The following is a 13,425-nucleotide window of genomic DNA, read 5'->3' as shown; positions in this document are numbered from 1 at the left end:
CAACCTCACAAAGCAGAAATCACACTAAGACTCCTGTACCTTTCGTTTCTGAGGCTACTGAAGCCAGCTTGGGCTCCACCCTTCTTATTTCATTGACCTTGATCAGCTCTGTGCTGTCCCCACAAACCTAGCACATATTCTCTGTCCTTCCACTATGCTCACTCTTCCATGTAGCTTTGAATGTTTCACTCCCCTGCTACACAGAGGCTTGATTCCTGCCAGTGTGATAAAGGCTAGCCTGATGACTCATGGGTATCTGAAGCAAAGGGTTTGCGAACACTCACACCAGCCTGCCTTTGCAGTCATTTTCTAGCCTTCTATCTTGCTAGAGCTCTTAAGGTTGTACAGGTTTACTTAATATTTATAAATGAACTCTACTCTTGGGTTCCAATCAGTCTGTCCAAATCATTCATCTTAAGGCCAAAGAAAGGCTGCATCCTCACCAACACTTTCCCCAACCACTCTGCCTTAGGTGGGTGATTTCTTCCTTCTGTAGTTAGGAGAGAAGTTACTGGCTGTGGAATTAATGTGTCAATAATGGCATAGTCTTTTCTTATCTTCATTACTAAAACGATGTGTCCTTTCTTTCCATCTGATTGTAAAATGCCTGAGAATAGGAGCCCTTGCCTATATCTCTCTGTATCTGCTGCAAATCTAAATAACTATTATCACCATTATAATTTATCTTTGTAATAATTTTACATCATACATAGAATACCATCATCAGTGCCTGCCTTCCTTTGTGGCTTACCTGTTTGTAATTATGCTCTCATATAGTATTGCTTCTTTGGCTTTCTTATTCCAATTTACATATGTTTTTATTGTTTCGCTCTCAGGCTTGTGGGTTTTTATGTGTGGATCTCAGGAACAAATGCTTTTGTATTCACAGGTCATCCTCCAAAACATAAAGGAAAACAAAAATCCCGAAACAATGAATCAGAGAAATTCAGGTATTTTTTTTTCCTCTAATTTTATAGGGACTTTTTATTGAAATTACATTGGATTTAGAGAGTAATTTTGGGAAATCAGTGTCTTAGTAATATTTCTATTTAGGAACTCACATGTGACTGTCCATTTACTCCATATTTTTCTTTATATAAACAGGACTGTTTTATTTTAAGATGATTTAAAACATGCTTTTCTCTTTAAGTTTTAGTTCACAGTTGACTTTACCAGTTGATTTGAAAAACATCTTGGAGAAACAGTTTTCTAAATCTTCCAGAGCTGCACACCAGGTAATTGAAAAAGCTTTTCCAGTAGAAATAGCAAAGCTCTGGTCATGAATTAATATATGCTTGCTAAGAAACCAGACTATCATTAATTTAAATACTAATTCAAAAATTGTTACCCAGAGATTTAACCAGTGGTTAGAACTGTAGAATTTCTTGCCAAAGATTTAATAGTAATACTAACTTTAAATATTTTTCAAAGATTTGGATAATTTAAAAAGATTTAAACATATGCAGTTTCATTATGCCTACTTTAACAATAAACTTGATAAATTCTTTTTATGTTATTTAGTGATGAAAATTTATATCATGGAATAGGATAATTGCTTCAAAATTTATGTGTCATTTAAAATTAAATTAATTATTTAAGTCTATATAACATCTTACAAAGGACTGAAACAGATTTCTAATTATTTGAATAAAAGCAGTTTTAGAATTTGTTAACAGTTGGAGATTTTTTAATTATATGTTTTTATATTTTTACTGACTCTAAAAACCCTGAAGGACTTAAAAAAAAGCCTGTGAAGGTAAAAAGATTATTTATGATAGTTGTTTGTGAACCCATTCAATACGTTTTTATTGGGCCCCTCCCAGATGTTTCAGACAGAGGGAGTCTGCATTGACAGTGTCCAACCTGCTCTGATGAAACTTACAGTACAGATATCCTATGTTAAGTTATGTTAAGGGAAATAATTTCCAAGGCTATGTGGATCTGTTCCTAGATTAAGAAAGGAGATTAAAACAGCATATTTGGGATGGGGTGGAAGCTCAATGGAAGAGTGCTTGCCTAGCATGTGTGAGGCACTAGGTTCAATTCTCAGCACCACATATAAATAAATAAAATAAAGATCCATTGACAACTAAAAATATTTTTAAAAAATATTTTTAAAAAAGGCGAATAACTAGTGATTGACAGGACAGCACTTCATGGTCTGTAATCTCAAATTCATATCTTAAAATAAATGTGGCTCTCATGTGTGTTTTACTATAGTGGATAACCAGGTTAATATGAGAATTGTTCTTTTCCATCATATTTTGGGGGAAAGTTGCCCTATATTTTGGTTCATTGGCTAGAAACCATCAGGAATCTTTTGTTAATCTGTGACTAAACTCTACAGTTTACCTTTTGAGTCTGTATTGTTAGGAACAGTGAGGAGTATATTGTTTAGATTAGTATTTTCTGTTCTCTGAATGGTGTACACATGTATGGCAAGGATGACGAGACTTTATCTTAATGTCTTACCTCTGTCATCTTTGTGGAACTTTTGTAACTTAAGGCTATTGCCATGTAACTAAAATCTGAATTCACAGTATAATGTTTGTGTACATATGTTTTCAACTTGTAAAGTGTTTATCACTTTATTTGAGTATATTATGTCAATTTTGTTTTTATTTTTTATGTTTTTCCTTTTATTTAATATTGTACTCTGTCAATAATTTTTTTCTGGTTACATTTAAGTACATGTGAAGTAGGAGTAGTTAACGATTGAAATATGTATTTCTTGCATAAAATTAATGTTTGTTTCAGCACAGGATGACAGTTGTTAAAATCTGATTGTTTGGGTACATAGGTCCTGTGTCTAATTGTTGTAGTCCCAGACAATTTACTTATTTAGTGATGTTTGGTATTCTTCTTACATTGTTAAAACTCCAAAATATTATTGGTATAGACTGAAAAAGTAAGCAAAGCTTTGCACTGTATAGAATAAAATGAATCAAACTTTCCTCTCATGGGCAGTGGCAGAGGAATGAAGATAATGAGGCAGTACTGTGCTGAGAAAGGAATATGATGAATAAAGCATAGTTTGAGTATTTATTTAAATACTTATTATCATTTATAAAGTGTTATTGTGAACTTAACATCGTAAGTTTTAAACTAAAAAAGCTGTAGATTTGCACTAGTGAAATAAAATTTCTTTTTCTTTTTTTTTTCTTTTTGCAGGATTTTGCTAATATAATGAAAATGCTAAGAAGCTTAATTCAAGATGGTTACACAGCCTTATTGGAGCAGCGTTGCCGAAGTGCTGCGCAGGCCTTTACAGAGTTGCTAAATGGTTTAGATCCTCAAAAAATAAAGGTAAAATTGCCAAATCATAGCATGTTTATCAATACCAGTGCACTTCAGATGAATTTAGAAAAAATCAAGGCTTTAACTCGAAGTTATATACCTTATACCTGGGCTGGGAGCAGGTGAATCTCCTCCAGGTTGTGGGGCAGGGCACAGGTGATGATCCCAATTCAGAGTTTGTGATTACATTCAATGTATGATCCATACTTATGTTCTCTTTTTGACCATTGTTTGGGTTATCAGAACCTTCTGGCCTTTCCTTTTATGAAAAGGAGTCTTTTAATAAAGCAAAAATTTGGACTAACTTTTAGGTTGCATTTTTTTTATCCAGCAAGAAGGAATTAACTAGATAAATGAGTAGCTTAAGCAAGATTGTGAAAGAGCAGATATCTTACTTAATCTGTTACTAACACATGCAAAAGCACATGATTTTAATTAAAAATTATTCTAATTTATTATGAACTATGCCTTAAACAACTGACACATCGATTCTGTGTGTTATTTTTTTAAAATTTTTTTTAGTTGTAGTTGGACACAATACCTTTATTTTATTTATTTATTTTATGCGGTGCTGAGGATGGAACCCAGGGCCTCGCTCATGCTAGGCGAGCACTCTACCGCTGAGCCACAACCCCAGCACTGATTTTGTGTTTTAAATACTTGATATGAATATAACAGTTTTGTATTTGCAAAATATATTTTCTAATTCTATTTGATCTTTAATTCAATCATACTGATGAATGATGTTATTACACTTGTTTAGTGATGCTATTACACTGTTGTGGCTAGAAGGTTAATGTGATGTAAACTGGCAGATTTATGTTTAGATTTTTAACTAAAGCCTTTTTATTGACAGCAATTGAACCTGGCCATGATTAACTATGTATTAGTAGTATATGGATTTGCCATTTCTCTGCTTGGAATAGGACAGCCTGAGGTAAGATTGTAACACAGAGAACTAACAAATAAAATAGGATATTGGTTTTGTAAGATATATAAAAACTGTTTTTTCCATTTTGGCTCATTTCCTTCTGTGTACTTTCTTGAAAGGCTGAAATAGCTAAATTTAAATAGTTTGTGCTTTTCTTTTCTTTTTTTTTAAAGAAAACTTTGTATTCCTATTAGAAAAAATAATGCTTGCAATACTGGGATTCTACATCTTACTTACATAAAAAATAAAGAATCTAATATATCATGGTAGGCAAATTGCAAAAACATAAATTTGAAGGAAAAGAGCAGATTGGAGAACACAAACATTGTGATAACACTCGTGTATCATTTCATATAGAACAATATTAAATATTGTTTATGGATATCTCTGCAGTTTGTAAAACTGAGAAAAAAATATCATGGACTACCCGTTTATCATATTTAAGATGACAACATTTATTGATAAAAGAGAGAATGGGCCTGAGGAAGTTAGAAAGGAGATCTCAACTTTGTGTTATGCTGTTTTATTAGAAAACTGAAGTGAACATGACCATGCTTAATAGCTCTTAGTTCTGGGTGATGAGTAGTTTGGTGTTTGGTTAATTCTTAAGTGGAGGATTCAGATAATAACATATTGTCTGCATGTAGGTGTGAGCTCTAGTGGTCCCCATTACTCATGCTCTTCTTTTACTTTCCTGGGATGCTTACTTACCTGTGCTATTCAGTGTTATAACCTTGTTTGAGGTTCTCTAGAATGATTTCAAGTATTATAACATATCCTTTCTGCCAACTTGGATGCTAAACTTACCTGATGAAATGAAAGTTCAACTCTAAATTGCTACCTAGTTATGATCAACCTTGACGTTCATGTTTTACTCACTTCTGAGAATCTACAGTGCCTGAGGTTCATTTTCCTTGTTCTTGATGTGACAGATGGAATGCCTTCTATTAATGCCTGTCTAATTCTGTTTTATAATATATCAATGGAAACAGGACTTCATGATTTTAATTCTATCTGCACAGAATAATAAATTTCATGCTTTCCCTTATTGGAATTGAAGAAATAGTTTGTTATACTCATGATTTACTGTAAAATAGTCAATTTTTTTAAAAAAACTATGAATATGGTAGAATTTATGCATTTAAAAGATTTTCATCAGCATAGACCCTTAAGGAAGTCATGAGTTGACCACAGTCCAGCCCTTGTTTCAGACATTCTTGGAATGCCTCTAAAGGGCTTTTTTTTTGAGGGGGGGCTATTTTTAAGATAGCTTTTGTCTAAGAGAGCAGTACTTAGTAGGATGTAGATTACAATGTGTGTGCATGTGTGTATTTGTATTTGTGTGTTTTTTTTATCATGAATTTACATCTTATAGTATTAGCCAGCATAGGCCATCACTTTGTGTGTACAAAGAAACGTTTATATAGTTGGCTGTCTTATATTTTTGGCAAGGTTGGATTTGTTGAATTCCTGGGTTTCCATATGTTCATCTGATTAGCTATAGGAAATTTGTATAACTTCTAAGAAAATGAAATGCAGACAGTGTAATTTTTCCATAAGAATTTTTTAATATGCAGTTTTTTTAATATTACACGAAAGGAATCAACTTTGAGGTGAAGTCTGTTTTAACATTTTTCTTCTTGCATAAGTGATTATTGTTCTCACCTTTATTAAAGGAATTATCTGAAGCTTAAAACCAGTTTAAAAGGATTATTGAACACTACCCCAATGAGGGACTTGATTGCTTGGCCTATTGTGGAATTGGAAAAGTATATTTTAAAAAAAAAACAGGTTAGTAGAAATGACATTAATTTCCAGGCTGATAAATAGTCTTAATGTAATGATGATCCTTTTTCTGGAATTATTTTGTTACCTTATGTGTGGCACACTATTATGATTGGATTTACTTTGAGGAGCTGACATCTTAGTATCAATATTAAGTATTAAAGCAAGATCAATCAGTGCAATTCTTGATGATTATTAATTTTGTAATTCATAAGAAAGTGAGTAATATTTAACATGAAGAATTTAATATCCATTTGTACATTTCATCTATAAATGGTGACTGAATTGATATAAATTAGTACTTTAAAATATGGTTTATACATTTTGATGTTAAGCACCTATTTCCAAAAAAATTGTATGAAAGTGTTTTTAATAAAAGGTACATGTTAACATGATGTTAAATACATCATAAGTTAAGCATAAAAACCTTTCTAAATTTCTATTATAGTAGAAATCTTTATTCCAGGTTCAAAATACAACTTTTCTCTAAATGTTGCATTGTTCTTAGTCTTGTCTCCCCAGATTGTCTGTATGACCCTTAGGGAACAGTATTGTGTCTTGGGCTTTAAAAAAAGAAATCTGTGTTTCCAACCACTTGCATTCAATATACATAGGTTACATTATAAAGAAATAATTGTTCACTGATTGAAATATCTCTTATAATTTTTAATTTTCCTCATATTTTCATCTAACATTTTAGGGAAAGTTTTATGAGATTCTTGGGAACCCAATCTTAGAGTGTGCCTGGAACCTCTTTGTAGATTTTTAAAGATTAAAGAAAATTCTTTTACTTCATGAAGTTACTTTTGAATCGGTCTGTAAGGATCAAGTAGTTACAAGGGAAATAGGATTTAGCAATCACCTTTATAGTAATAGCAAATGAAATTAATTTCAAAGTGTAGTGTAAATTGTTAGGACATACTTGTTTAATGCAACGGTGATATGCTGGTATTCACAAGGTCCAGGAAAGAAACATAAATGTGTAAAATCATGGAAATGTGGTAAACTGAAAAGTCTTTGCCATGTTGAAAGGCATTTACATTTTAATTCCTAAGTAATATGATGTAGGTAAAAGTCTAATAGCTGTTTTTTGGCATTGTAATGTACCATTTGTATCCTGCTATTGATAATTGTCTTATGGTGGATGGTAGTCTAGCTTTTCTACATATAAATATTTTTTTTCAATTTTTTGTCAGTGAGTTATTGGCTTTTTTTAAAACTTTATTTTTATTTGTTTATTTTTATATGGTGCTGAGGATCGAACCTAGTGCCTCACGTGTGCAAGGCAAGCACTCTACTACCACTGAGCTACAACCCCAGCCCTACATATGAATCTTTACATATGTATAGGCAAAAATAAGTTTTTAAATTAGAAAATAGTTTCAAGATTAGAGAAAGCAGGGAATCTCTTTTTTTAGTCTAAAGAGAATAAAGCCCTCATTAACTTCATAATCCAATACTTCAGTATCTTTTTTTTGAATGGAACAAAGTTGCATTTTAAAAGGACTAGCACACACCTTACCATGATAAAGCCAAAGGCCAGGACACAGTTATATTTAGTTTATTTAACTGTAATAGCAAGCGGCAATAAACTTTAGTTTTATTTAAAGGAAATTTAGTGTTCATTGAATGCTTCCATCTGATGTTTTATTGAAGGTACTCCTACCAAGAAGCTCTAGGTCTTTCGAACTCTTGTAGTAAATGAAAATATCACATCACATCTTCAGTATCTTTTTTTTCCTAATTCTGATTTTAGATTCCTAGAAGCTCTCAATCATTTTGAGAAAGCAAAAACTTTGATTTGTCGTCTTCCAGGAGTGTTAACTTGGCCCACCAGTAATGTGATTATTGAAGAGTCTCAGCCAGAGAAAATAAAGGTAACAGTTTGTTTTTGAGAATGTTCCCTGATAGCTATATTAAGTGATGCAGGTGTTGAAAGACAGACAGTAGTACTCTCCTCAAAGTCCCTGACATGCATTCTCCCTTGAAAGAGAAACAATGACTTTCAATGCACGTTTCCTAGGTACTAGTGACACACCTTCCATTCATCATTACATTTTCCTTACAGCAGCCTTGAGAATTGTGTAGTATGATCATTTCCATTTTACAATTTAGATAGGTGAAGTGATGAGCTCATGGTTAAGCATCATGGAAGTGGTAGAGCTGGAACTTGAGTTCAGGCATTCTGACATTATAGCATATGTTATTAAGCAGGATGCTGTACTGGTTGTACTTAGAGGAAGGTACAGTATTACTGTTTTATTATATTAATATCATTATTGAGATGGTACCTGAGTTTATGAATTGAATTATGAATTTAGTGTCATTTCTGGAGCCATATGGATGCTTTACCAATTCTAGAAAAACTAATAAATTTTGTCCCATATACCAGAACTTGCTTTTGTATGAAGCTTTTAAAAGTACAGGGGCCAACTTTTACAACTTAATAGTAAAAAGACAAATAATCAAATTTACAAGTATATAATAGACATATCTGCAAAGAAAATATAGTGATAACCCATTAGTACAATATTGTTAACCATTAAGGAAATGCAAATAAAAACACAGTGAGATACTGGTTCACACTCTGAGGATATGCATTGATATTAAGTGTTGGCAAGGTTATGGAAATATTATAACATTCATACTTTGCTGGTTGTAATGTAAAATGGTGCAGCTGCTTTGGGACAACAAGACTGGCAATTCCTCAAATAGTTAAACATAGGGTTACCATGTGACACAGCATTTCCACTCCTAGATTTGTACAAAAAAAGGAAAACATGTTCTCCCCAAAACTTGTACATGAATGTTTATAGCAGCACAATTCATAATAGCCCCAAAGGGGGAACAACCCAAATATCCACTGATGAATAGATAAACAATAAGTACTGATATATGATACAACATGCATGAATCTTGCGAACACTGTACGAAATAAAAGAAGCCAGACACAAAGGTCACATGCTGTATGATTCTGTATATATGAAATATCCAGAATAGGCAAATCTGTATACAAAGACAGAAAATAGATTGTCTAGGTCTGGGCATTAGGGGAAAAAGATGAGGAACTGCTAATGGTATTGAGTTCCTTGTTGGATGATGAAAATGAGCTAAATTTAGATTGGTGATGGTTGTACAACATTTTGGATATATTAAAAGCCACTGAACTGTACTCTTATGTAAGTTTTATTATATTTGTATCAACAAAGCTGATACAGAAAAATAAAGCACAGAGATTATTAGATTTTCCTCTCATTATACCATATTGGGATGGAGATATACAAGTTATTGACAACAAAAAACCAGTACTGAAAGCATGGTGTTAGTCTCTTGGGGGCTTCTAATTCTCTAGAGTATTAACAAATACATGTGGCAGAGATAGATGAATGGGAGTGTTAGGATTTTAGGTCAAGTTACATTGAGAAAGAGATGAATCATAGGATTTTCAGGCTTGCCCTAAGGCTTATTTTATCTTAATTGTTTGATTTCTCTTAATTCTTTCCTTTTTTTTTTCCTGGTTTCTGGGCAGTGAACCCAGAGATATTTTACCACTGAGCCATTCCCAGCCCTTTTTGTGTATTATCTTGAGACAGGTTCTTGCTAAGTTGCTTAGGGCCTAAGATGATAAGACTAGCCTTGAACTTGTGATTCTCCTGCCCCAACCTCCTAAATCACTGGGATTACAGGCATGCGCCATTATACCCAGCTTCCCTCTTGATTCTTAAAGGAGATTTCTAAAAACTATAAATTACAAAACCAGTTTTGATGATAACAGAGGACAAGATTTTGATTCTGACTGAAATTCTAAAAACAAGAATTTTGTTCATTTCTCTTTGTTTACATATCTTTGTATCAGCTTCCTTTTAAAAGGAAAATCTTTAAAAGTTGTATACATATAATTTGTCCTGGGTAAAAACATTCATTTCTATGCTGAAAATGTTTTGATGGCAAGAGGAATCACAAGCATTTTTTATTGACAAATCAGTTTTGTGATACTATCAGATTTGCTTATTTTGCTTTAGATGCTGTTAGAGAAATTTGTTGAAGAATGCAGGTTCCCTCCAGTGCCAGATGCTATTTGTTGCTATCAGAAGTGTTGTGGATATTCCAAAATCCAGATATACATAACTGATCCAGACATTAAGGTAAAAAATGAAATGTAAAATGGAACAGTAACTTGCAAAGTCATGCCTTAAAAATGAATCCAGAATAAATTCTGTAATTGGAGGCACCCAAGTTGTCACCTTGCCTGCCCCTTACCCTGGATTTTTTTAGGTCATCTCACATGGGAAGCCAGGGCCACTGAAATAAATGTTTAGGGCTGGTGTGGTGACCATAGATGACAGGCTAGCTAATTTCATTTCCTCCTCTAGCCATGTTTCATGTAACTGCCTCTTCCTTAGGAACATAGGAAACAAAGTGAGATTGTTACCTATGATTTGTTGGATTTCTAATGCCTTGTAAAAATTGAGTCCAAGAATATAAAGGCCAGTGCAATCACTGAATTAAACCCAAAAAAACTAACTTGTGCTTAATTAAGTGATTAAGTTTTTGGTTTATTCAAGAAGATAACTGTCCTACTCTTAGATTAGTAGATCAGATGAAATGTTTGTTAAGATATTTGATATTCTGTAAAGGATAATGCAGATGTCAGCTGTGGAAATGAAGATTTTTGCCAAGTTCTGTATCTATAGAACTCAGCATTTTGTAGTACAGAGTATTTTATCCCTCTTCAAGGAGATAGATTATCTAGTTATATCTGCCAAGTGAATGCAACAGTTCTTTTTATCTTAATATGTGTGCTATGAGGGAATGAGTAAGTGTATGTGCATAGACATCTTTAAAATGTGAATTAAAATGTTTTGAAATCCAGGGTTTTATACGAATCAGCTGTTGCCAGTATTGTAAAATAGAATTTCACATGAACTGCTGGAAGAAGTTAAAAACAACCACCTTTAATGATAAAATTGACAAGGTAAGCCGCAATAAAGATTGTCTGGATTTTTAAAATATGTATATTGAATGTTTAAAAAAACATTCAATATACATATTTAAAAAGTCTTCAAGTGAATATAAATCCCTTCTTGAGGATTCTAGACTTCATTAGAAAGTTTTAAGTTATGATTTTAACAATAAAGTGGAAAATGAGTTTTTAAATTTTATACAAGTATGAAGGGAGTAACTTTAGAGGCCTTTAAAAAATTATTTAACTTTTGTATTGTGATGTTATAATCAGAAATAAAAATTTAATTTTTTCTTGTTTTAAAATACAAATCTTAAATTATGCACTGACAATTTAGCTCATCATTGATTGAAAGCGTTGATGTAGAATTAAGGTTCCAACATTTTAGTTTTTTACCAAAATTGGTTAAGGTAATTTGTCCTAATAAATTAACTTAAATTTTATACTGCCATTTCTCAGGGGTTTATTCTTATTATCAATATAATGATTAGTTTTAATCCATTAGTTAGAATACTTTGGAAGAGGGCACAATTTTACAGTCTTACTTTCTTGTTACAATGTTTATTTCTGATCTATATAATCTGTGGACTTAAAAAAAGCGCCTTTTTTAATACTATATAGCCCTATGCAAACCATTATCCCTAGTGGGAAAAAAAATGTGATTATATTAGGTGTCTTTTAGCAGTTGGAATTATTTAATTTTGGTAGAAACTAATTTTCACATAGATAGCTAGAGATATAACTGTAACCCTGGAGCCACTTCTACTGTCTGTTTACTTACATTGAGTGTTGTAAGCTATGTACTCTCCATTAGTTGTCTTAACCATTTTCAGAATTCTAAATACCTTCTATTAATTAGTCAGCTTTCACTATGATATGCTGAAGTAATATACAACCAAAATATTTTGTGGCTAACAATGAGAAGGTCTTTTCTTGGTTATATTACTTGTCCTGAAGTTTTGTAGTTGTTGGCCAGGGTTGAGCTGCAGCTGGGTCTATTCTCTGTGGCCATGTTCTTTATTTCCAAATCCAAGTTGTACTTTTTTGGAACATGTTTCTGTAACAGAGGGAAAAGAACAATAGCCAGTTCACACTGTGTTTCCTAGAGTGCTCATTTAGACCTGGTGTATGCTATGGCAGTTTGACTTCCTTTACCACAAAGCAAGTCACAGGGACAGGTCTGCCTCATACGTGTGGATACAGTCTTATAAGAAGGCTCTGAAATGGCAGCAATCAGGCACTTTCATTGCCTCCCTAAAGGAAATTTCATAGTATGTTTTGAATGTACTTTGTGGTTAAAATAGTACATGTGTTGGGGCTGGGATTGTGCCTCAGTGGTAGAGTACCCACCTAGCATGTGTAAGACACTGGGTTCGATCCTCAGCACCACACAAAAATAAATAAATAAATAAAATAAAGGTATTGTGTCCATCTACAGCTAAAAACGAAGTTTAAAAAAATGGTATACATGCATAGATTTATCCCTCCTACACATAACATTCTTCTTCTTTTAAATCAAATAGGATTTTCTACAAGGAGTTTGTCTTACCCCTGACTGTGAAGGTATCATTTCTAAGATTATCATCTTCAGCAGTGGTGGTCAAGTTAAATGTGAAGTAAGTATCTAATAAAGGAGAAATTTTATTAAGTTTGTAACCAAAATGTTTACACCTGTTAAAATGTTTTAAGGTTGAGGAAGTTGTGTGATTTGAATCTTGTCTTTTGTAAGAAAAAAAAGTTATATCATTTAAGAAAATAAATATTAGGACATGCATTGCAGTGAAGCATTTTCACATTCTTTTATTTCCTCCTAGGAAAAGCACACTTTTTATATTTTGGTTTTACTCTTTTTGACAACTTCCATTTTATTAATACCCCAAAAGGGGTAGTGGTGGAGGTGTGGGTTTTAGAGAAGGGGAAGAGTGCCTTGAGGGATTACCTTTAACTTCACCATCTGAATGTGGCAGGAGTGGGTAATTATAATATATATAATTTATTGGATCTTCTGCTTACCCTTAATTATTTAAAGTTTCTTCATAAAGCGGTGTCTACTCTCTTGTTCCTCTTTTCAGTAAATTATTTTGCTAAAGCTTTCTGGGCTTTTGTCTGGGTCAAAACATCATCACTGTTCTATCAAATTGAACATTGTGTGTGCTTCTGAAATATTTGTTATTTGTGGTTTTGTGCTTTATGTCATGGGAGTATGAGACAAATTTTGGATGTCTTTGTTTTATTTAAAGTTTGAACACAAGGTCATAAAAGAAAAGGTTCCTCCAAGACCTATTCTGACACAGAAATGTTCTAGGTAAGATTTTTAACAATCAATCAGTAGTTTTTATATTGTCTCTTAGTCTATAACTCTGTTAAATCCAGATTTCTAAATTGTGCTATTTTTAAAAATTGGCTGTGCACACATATATAAATAAGTATTTTAAAAATTATTTTTATG

The 13,425-nt window shown here is 32.6% G+C and overlaps 1 long non-coding RNA gene across 1 annotated transcript; it reads left to right on the top strand.

Annotated features, from left to right (window-relative positions):
• Nucleotides 1–1,158: 1,158 nt before the first annotated feature.
• LOC144252961 (uncharacterized) lies at nucleotides 1,159–4,197 on the top strand. Its single transcript, XR_013343089.1, has 3 exons — nucleotides 1,159–1,235; nucleotides 3,172–3,306; nucleotides 4,154–4,197. It is a non-coding gene; the product is annotated as an uncharacterized LOC144252961 (long non-coding RNA).
• The last annotated feature ends 9,228 nt before the right edge of the window (nucleotides 4,198–13,425 follow it).

The sequence above is a fragment of the Urocitellus parryii genome, unplaced genomic scaffold (assembly GCF_045843805.1).
Source record: "Urocitellus parryii isolate mUroPar1 unplaced genomic scaffold, mUroPar1.hap1 Scaffold_71, whole genome shotgun sequence".
In the NCBI taxonomy this organism is placed as follows: Eukaryota; Metazoa; Chordata; class Mammalia; order Rodentia; family Sciuridae; genus Urocitellus; species Urocitellus parryii.
This window is presented reverse-complemented; position numbering and strand designations above follow the sequence as displayed.